This window comes from Rhinolophus sinicus, chromosome 16 (assembly GCF_057876585.1).
Source record: "Rhinolophus sinicus isolate RSI-liver-muscle chromosome 16, RSI-T2T, whole genome shotgun sequence".
NCBI classification, from domain to species: domain Eukaryota; kingdom Metazoa; phylum Chordata; class Mammalia; order Chiroptera; family Rhinolophidae; genus Rhinolophus; species Rhinolophus sinicus.
Window position 1 is genome coordinate 86,282,501 of NC_142516.1, and position 7,500 is coordinate 86,290,000.

The following is a 7,500-nucleotide window of genomic DNA, read 5'->3' on the forward strand; positions in this document are numbered from 1 at the left end:
CTAACCCTAACCCTAACGCAAACCTAACCCTAACCCTAACCATAAACCTAACACAACCTAAATCTAAACCTTACCCAAACCCGAAACCTAACATTAACCCTAACCCTAACCTAACCCTAACCCTAAACCTAACCCTAAACATAACGAAATCCCTTACGCAAACCTAACCAAAACACTAACCCTAACCCTATCGCAAACCTAACCCTAACCCTAACCCTAACACTAACCCTAACCCTAACCCTAACCCTAAACTAACCCTAAACCTAACCCTAAACCTAACCCTAACCTAATCCTAACCCTAACCCTAACCATAACCCTAACCCTTACGCAAACCTTACCCTCACCCTAACCATAACCCTAACACTAACCGTAACGCCAACCTAACAATAACACCAACCCTAACCCTAAACCTAATCCTAACGCTAACCTAACCCTAACCCTAACCCTAAAACAAACCTAACCCTAACCCTAAACCTAACCCTAAACCTAATCCTAACCCTAACCCTGACGCAAACCTAACCCTAAACATAACCATAACCCTAACACTAACCGTAACTCAAACCTAACCCTAACACTAACACTAACCCTAACCCTAACCCTAACGGAAACTAACCCTAACCCTAACCATAACCCTAACACAACCTAAACCTAAACCTAACCCTAACTCGAAAACTGAAATTAACAGTACCCTTAACCTAACCCTAACCCTAACCCTAACCCTACCCTAACCCTAACCCTAACCCTAAACCTAACCCTAAACCTAACGAAAACCCTAACGCAAACCTAATCCAAACACTAACCCTAACCCTATCGCAAACCTAACCCTAACCCTAACCCTAACCCTAACCTAACCCTAAACCTAACACTAATCCTAACCTTATCCCTAACCCTAACCCTAACCCTAACCCTAAACCTAACCCTAACGCACACCTAACCCTAACCCTAACAGTAACCCTTACCCTAACTCTAACCGTAAACCTAACCCTAACCCTAACCCTAACGCAAACCTAACCCTAACCCTAACACTAACCCTAACCCTAACGCAAACCTAAACCTAAACCTAACCCTAACCCTAACCCTAACGCACACCTAACCGTAACCCTAACCCTACTCTAACGCAAAACTAACTTTAAACCTAAACCTAACACTAACCCTAACCCTAAACCATAGCCCTAACCCTAACCCTAACCCTAACCCTAACTCAACCTAACACTAATCCTAACCCTAACCCGAAACCTAACCTTAACCCTAAACCTAACCTAACCCTAACCCTAACCATACCTTAACCCTAACCTAACCCTAAACCTAACCCTAACCCTAACCCTAACCCTAACCACAACACTAAACCTAACCCTAACCGTAACCCTAACGCAAACCTAACCCTAACCCTAACCCTAACCCCAACCATAACCCTAAATATAACCCTAACCCTAACACAAACCAATCCCTAACCTTAACCCTAACCCTAAACCTACCTTAACGCATACCTAACCTTAAACCTAAACCTAACCCTAACCCTAACCATAAACCTAACCCTAACCCTAACGCATAGCTAACCCTAACCTTAACCTTAACCCTAACCCTAACTCTAATCCTAACTCAAACCTAAACTTAACCCTAACTCTAACCATAAACCTAACACTGACGCATAGCTAACCCTAACCCTAACCCTAACACTAACCCTAACCCTGACGCAAACCTAACCCTAAAAATAACGCTAACCCTAACACAAACACAAACCTAATCCTAACACTAACCCTGACCCTAACACTAAAGCAAACCTGATCCTAACCCTAACCGTAACCATAACCCTAACCCTAACGCTAACGCATACCTAACCCTAACCCTACCCCAAACCCTAACGCAAACCTAACCCTAAACCTAACCCTAACGCAAACGTAACCCTAACCCAAAACCTAACCCTAAACCTAACCCTAACACTAACCCTAACCTCAACACAAACCTAATCATAACCTTAACGCTAACCTTAAAAACCTAACGCTAAACCTAACCCTAACGCTAACCCTAACCCTAAACCCTAGCCCTAACCCTAACCGTAACCCTAACCCTAACCGCAACCCAAACCCTAACGCAAACCTTACCCTAACCCTAACCTTAACCCTAACCCTAACCCTAAACCTAACCCTAACCCTAACCCTAACCCTAACGCAAACCTAACCCTAACCCTAACATTAACCCTAACCCTAAACTTAAACCTAAAACTAACCCTAACCCTAACCCTAACGCAAACCTAACCCTAACCCTAACCCTAACCCTAACCCTAACGCAAACCTAACCCTAAACCTAACCCTAAACCTAACCCTAACTATAAACCTAACCCTAACCCTAACAGAAACCTAACCCTAACCCTAACCCTATCTCATACCTAACCCTAACCCTTACCTTAACACTAACGCTAACCTAACCCTAAACCTACACCTAACCCTAACCCTAACCCTAACCCTAACCCTAACCCTAACCCTAACCTAACCCTAACCCAACCCTAACCCTAACCTAACCCTAACCCTAACCATAACCCTAAAGAAAACCTCACCCTAACCCTAACCCTAAAACAAAACTAACCCTAACCCTAACCCTAAACATAATCCTAACCCAAACCCTTACGCAAACCTATCCCTAACACTAACCATAACCCTAACCCTAACCGTAACGGAAACCTAACAATAACCCTAACCCTAACCCTAACCCTAACGCAAACCTAACCCTAACCATAACCCTAACCCTAACACAACCTAAATCTAAACCTAACCCTAATCCGAAACCTAACATTAACCCTAACACTAACCTAACCCTAACCCTAACCCTAACCCTAACCCTATCCTAACCCTAACTCTAACCCTAACCCTACCCTAACCCTAAACCTAAACCTAACGAAAACCCAAACGCAAACCTAACCCTAACCCTAACTCTATCGCAAACCTTAACCTAACCCTAAACCTAACCCTAACCCTAACCCTAACGCAAACCTAACACTAACCCTAACCCCAAACCTAAACCTAACCCTAACCCTAACCCTAACCCTAACAGAAACCTAACCCTAACCCTAAACCTAACCCTAAACCTAACGCAAACCTAACCCTAACCCTAACCCTAAACCTATCGCAAACCTAACACTAACCTAAACCTAACCCTAACCCTAACCCTAATGCAAACCTAACCCTAACAATAACCCTAACCCTAACCCTAACCTTAACCCTAACCCTACCTCTAACAGAAACCTAACCCTATCCCTAACCCTAACCCTAAACCTAACGCAAACCTAACACTAACCCTAAACCTAAACGTAACCCTAACCCTAACGCAAACCTAACCCTAACCCTAACCCTAACCCTAACCCTAACACTAACGCAAAGCTAACCCTAACCCTAACCCTAACCCTAACCCTAACGCATACGTAACCCTAACCCTTACCCTAACCCTAACGCAAACCTAACCCTAAACCTAACACTAACCCTAACCCTAACCCTAACTCTAACCCAAACACTAACGCAAAGCTAACCCTAACCCTAACCCTAACCCTAACCCTAACGCAAACCTAACCCTAATCCTAACACTAACCCTAACCCTACCCTAACGCATACCTATCCCTAACCATAACCCTAACCCTAACCCTAACGCAAACCTAACACCTAACCTTAAACCTAACCCTAAACCTACCTTAACGCATACCTAACCCTAACCCTAACCCTAACCCTAACCTTAACACTAACGCAAAGCTAACCCTAACCCTAACCCTAACCCTAACCCTAACGCATACCTAACCCTAACACTTAACTTATCCCTAACGCAAACCTAACCCTAAACCTAACCCTAGCCCTAACCTAACCCTAACCCTAACCCTAACCCTAACCCTAACCCCTAACCCTACCTAACCCTAACCCTAACCCTAACCCTAACCTAACCCTAACCCTAACCCTAACCCTAACCCAAATCCTAATGCAAACCTAACCCTAACCCTAACCCTATCGCAAAACTAACCCTAACCCTAACCCAAAGCAAACCTAACCCTAACCCTAACCCTAAACCTAATCCTAAACCTAACCCTTACGCAAACCTAACCCTAACCCTAACCATAACCCTAACCCTAACAGTAACGCAAACCTAACAATAACACTAACCCTAACCCTAACCCTAACCCTAACGCAAACCTAACCCTAACCCTAACCATAACCCTAACACAACCTAAATCTAATCCTTACCCAAATCCGAAACCTAACATTAACCCTAACGCTAACCTAACCCTAACCCTAAACCTAACCCTAAACATAACGAAAACCCTTACGCAAACCTAACCAAAACACTAACCCTAACCCTATCGCAAACCTAACCCTAACCCTAACATTAACCATAACCCTAACCCTAACCCTAAACCTAACCCTAACCCTAACCCTAACCCTAACGCAAACCTAACCCTAACCCTAACCCTAACCCTAACCTAACACTAACCCTAACCCTAACCCTAACCCTAAACCTAAACTTAACACTAACCCTAACCCTAACCCTAACCCTAACGCAAACCTAACCGTAACCCTAACATTAACCATAACCATAACCCTAACCCTAAACCTAACCCTAACCCTAACCCTAACCCTAACGCAAACCTAACCATAACCATAACCCTAACCCTAACGCAAACCTAACCCTAAACCTAACCCTAACCATACTCCTAACCCTAAACCTAACCCTAACCCTAACAGAAACCTAACCATATACCAAACCCTAACCCTAACCCTAAACCTAACACAAACCTAACACTAAACCTAACCCTAAACCTAACCCTAACCCTAACGCAAACCTACCCTAACCCTAACCCTAACCCTAACACTAACACTAACGCAAAGCTAACCCTAACCCTAACCATAACCCTAACACAACCTAAATCTAAACCTTACCCAAACCCGAAACCTAACATTAACCCTAACCCTAACCTAACCCTAACCCTAACCCTAACCCTACCCTAACCCTAACCCTAACCCTAACCCTAACCCTAACCCGAACCCTAACACTAAACATAACGAAAACCCTAACGCAAACCTAACCCTAACTCTAATCCTAACCCTATCGCAAAACTAACCCTAACCTAAACCTAACCATACCCCTAACCCTAACGCAAACCTAACCCTAACCCTAACCCTAACCCTAACCCTAACCCCAAACCTAACGAAAACCCTAACGCAATCCTAACCCTAACCCTAACCCTATGGCAACCCTAACCCTAACCCTAAACCTGACCCTAACCCTAACCCTAACGCAAACCTAACCCTAACCCTAACCCTAACCCTAACCCTAACCCTAACCCTAACAGAAACCTAACCCTCACCCTTACCCTAACCCTAAACCTAACGCAAACCTGACACTAACCATAACCCTAACTGTAACCCTAACCCTAACGCAAACCTAACCCTAACCGTAACCCTAACCCTACCCCTAACAGATAACTAACCCTAACCCTAACCCTAACATAAACCTAACGCAAACGTAACACTAACCCTAACCCTAAACCTAACCCTAACGCATACCTAAACCTAACCCTTACCCTAACCCTAACCCTAACCTAACCCTAACCGTAACCCTAACCCTAACCCTAACCTAACCCTAACCCTAACCCTAACCCTAACACTAACACTAACGCAAAGCTAACCCTAACCCTAACCATAACCCTAACACAACCTAAATCTAAACCTTACCCAAACCCGAAACCTAACATTAACCCTAACCCTAACCTAACCCTAACCCTAACCTTAACCCTACCCTAACCCTAACCCTAACCCTAACCCTAACCCGAACCCTAACCCTAAACATAACGAAAACCCTAACGCAAACCTAACCCTAACTCTAATCCTAACCCTATCGCAAATTAACCCTAACCTAAACCTAACCATACCCCTAACCCTAACTGAAACCTAACCCTAACCCTAACCCTAACCCTAACCCTAACCCCAAACCTAACGAAAACCCTAACGCAATCCTAACCCTAACCCTAACCCTAACCCTATGGCAACCCTAACCCTAACCCTAAACCTCACCCTAACCCTAACCCTAACGCAAACCTAACCCTAACCCTAACCCTAACCCTAACCCTAACCCTAACAGAAACCTAATCCTAACCCTAACCCTAACCCTAAACATAACGAAAACCCTAACGCAAACCTAACCACAACTCTAATCCTAACCCTATCGCAAAACTAACCCTAACCTAAACCTAACCTTACCCTAAAGCAAACCTAACCCAAACACTAAACCTAACCCTAACCCTAACTCTACCCTTAACAGAAACCTAACCCTAACCCTAACCCTAAACCTAAACCTAACGCAAACGTAACACTAACCCTAACCCTAAACCTAACCCTAACGCATACCTAACCCTAACCCTTACCCTAACCCTAACGCAAACCTAAACTTTAACCTAACCCTAACCCTAACCCTAACCCTAATCCTAACCCTAACCCTAACCGTAACCTAACCCTAACCCTAACCCTAACCTAACCCTAACCCTAACCCTAACCCTAACCCAAACCAATCCTAACCCTAACCCTAACCCTAAAACAAACCTAACCCTAACCCTAACCCTAACCCTAAACCTAATCCTAACCCTAACCCTGACGCAAACCTAACCCTAACCATAACCGTAACCCTAACCATAACCGTAACGCAAACCTAACCCTAACACTAACACTAACACTAACCCTAACCCTAACCCTAACCCTAACCCTAACACAACCTAAAGCTAAACCTAACCCTAACTCGAAAACCAACATTAACCCTAACCCTAACCTAACCCTAACCATAAACCTAACCCTAACCCTACCCTAACCCTAACCCTAACCCTAACCCTAACCCTAACCCTAACGCTAAACCTAACGAAAACCCTTACGCAAACCTAACCCAAACACTAACCCTAACCCTGTCGCAAACCTAACCCTAACCCTAACACTAACCCTAACCCTAACCCTAACCCTAACCTAACCCTAACCCTAACCCTAACCCTAACCCTAAGCCTAAACTTAACCCTAAACCTAACGCAAACCTAACACTAACCCTAACCCTAAACCTAACCCTAACCCTAACGCATACCTAAACCTAACCCTAACCCTAACCCTAACCCTAACACTAAGGCAAAGCTAACGCTAATCTTAACCCTAACCCTAACCCTAACGCATACTTAACCCTAACCCTTACCCTAACCCTAACGCAAACCTAACCCTAAACCTAACCCTAACCCTAACCCTAACCCTAACCGTAACCCAACCCAAACCTAACCCTAACCCTAACCTAACCCTAACCCTAACCCTAAACCTAACCCTAAGCCTAACCGTAACCCTAACCCTAACCCTAACCCTAACCCTAACCTAACCCTAACTCTAACCCTAACCAGAAACCTAAACCTAACCCTAACCCTAACCTTAACACTAACCCTAACACTAAGGAAAAGGTAACCCTAACCCTAACTCTAAAACTAACGCATACCTAACCCTAACC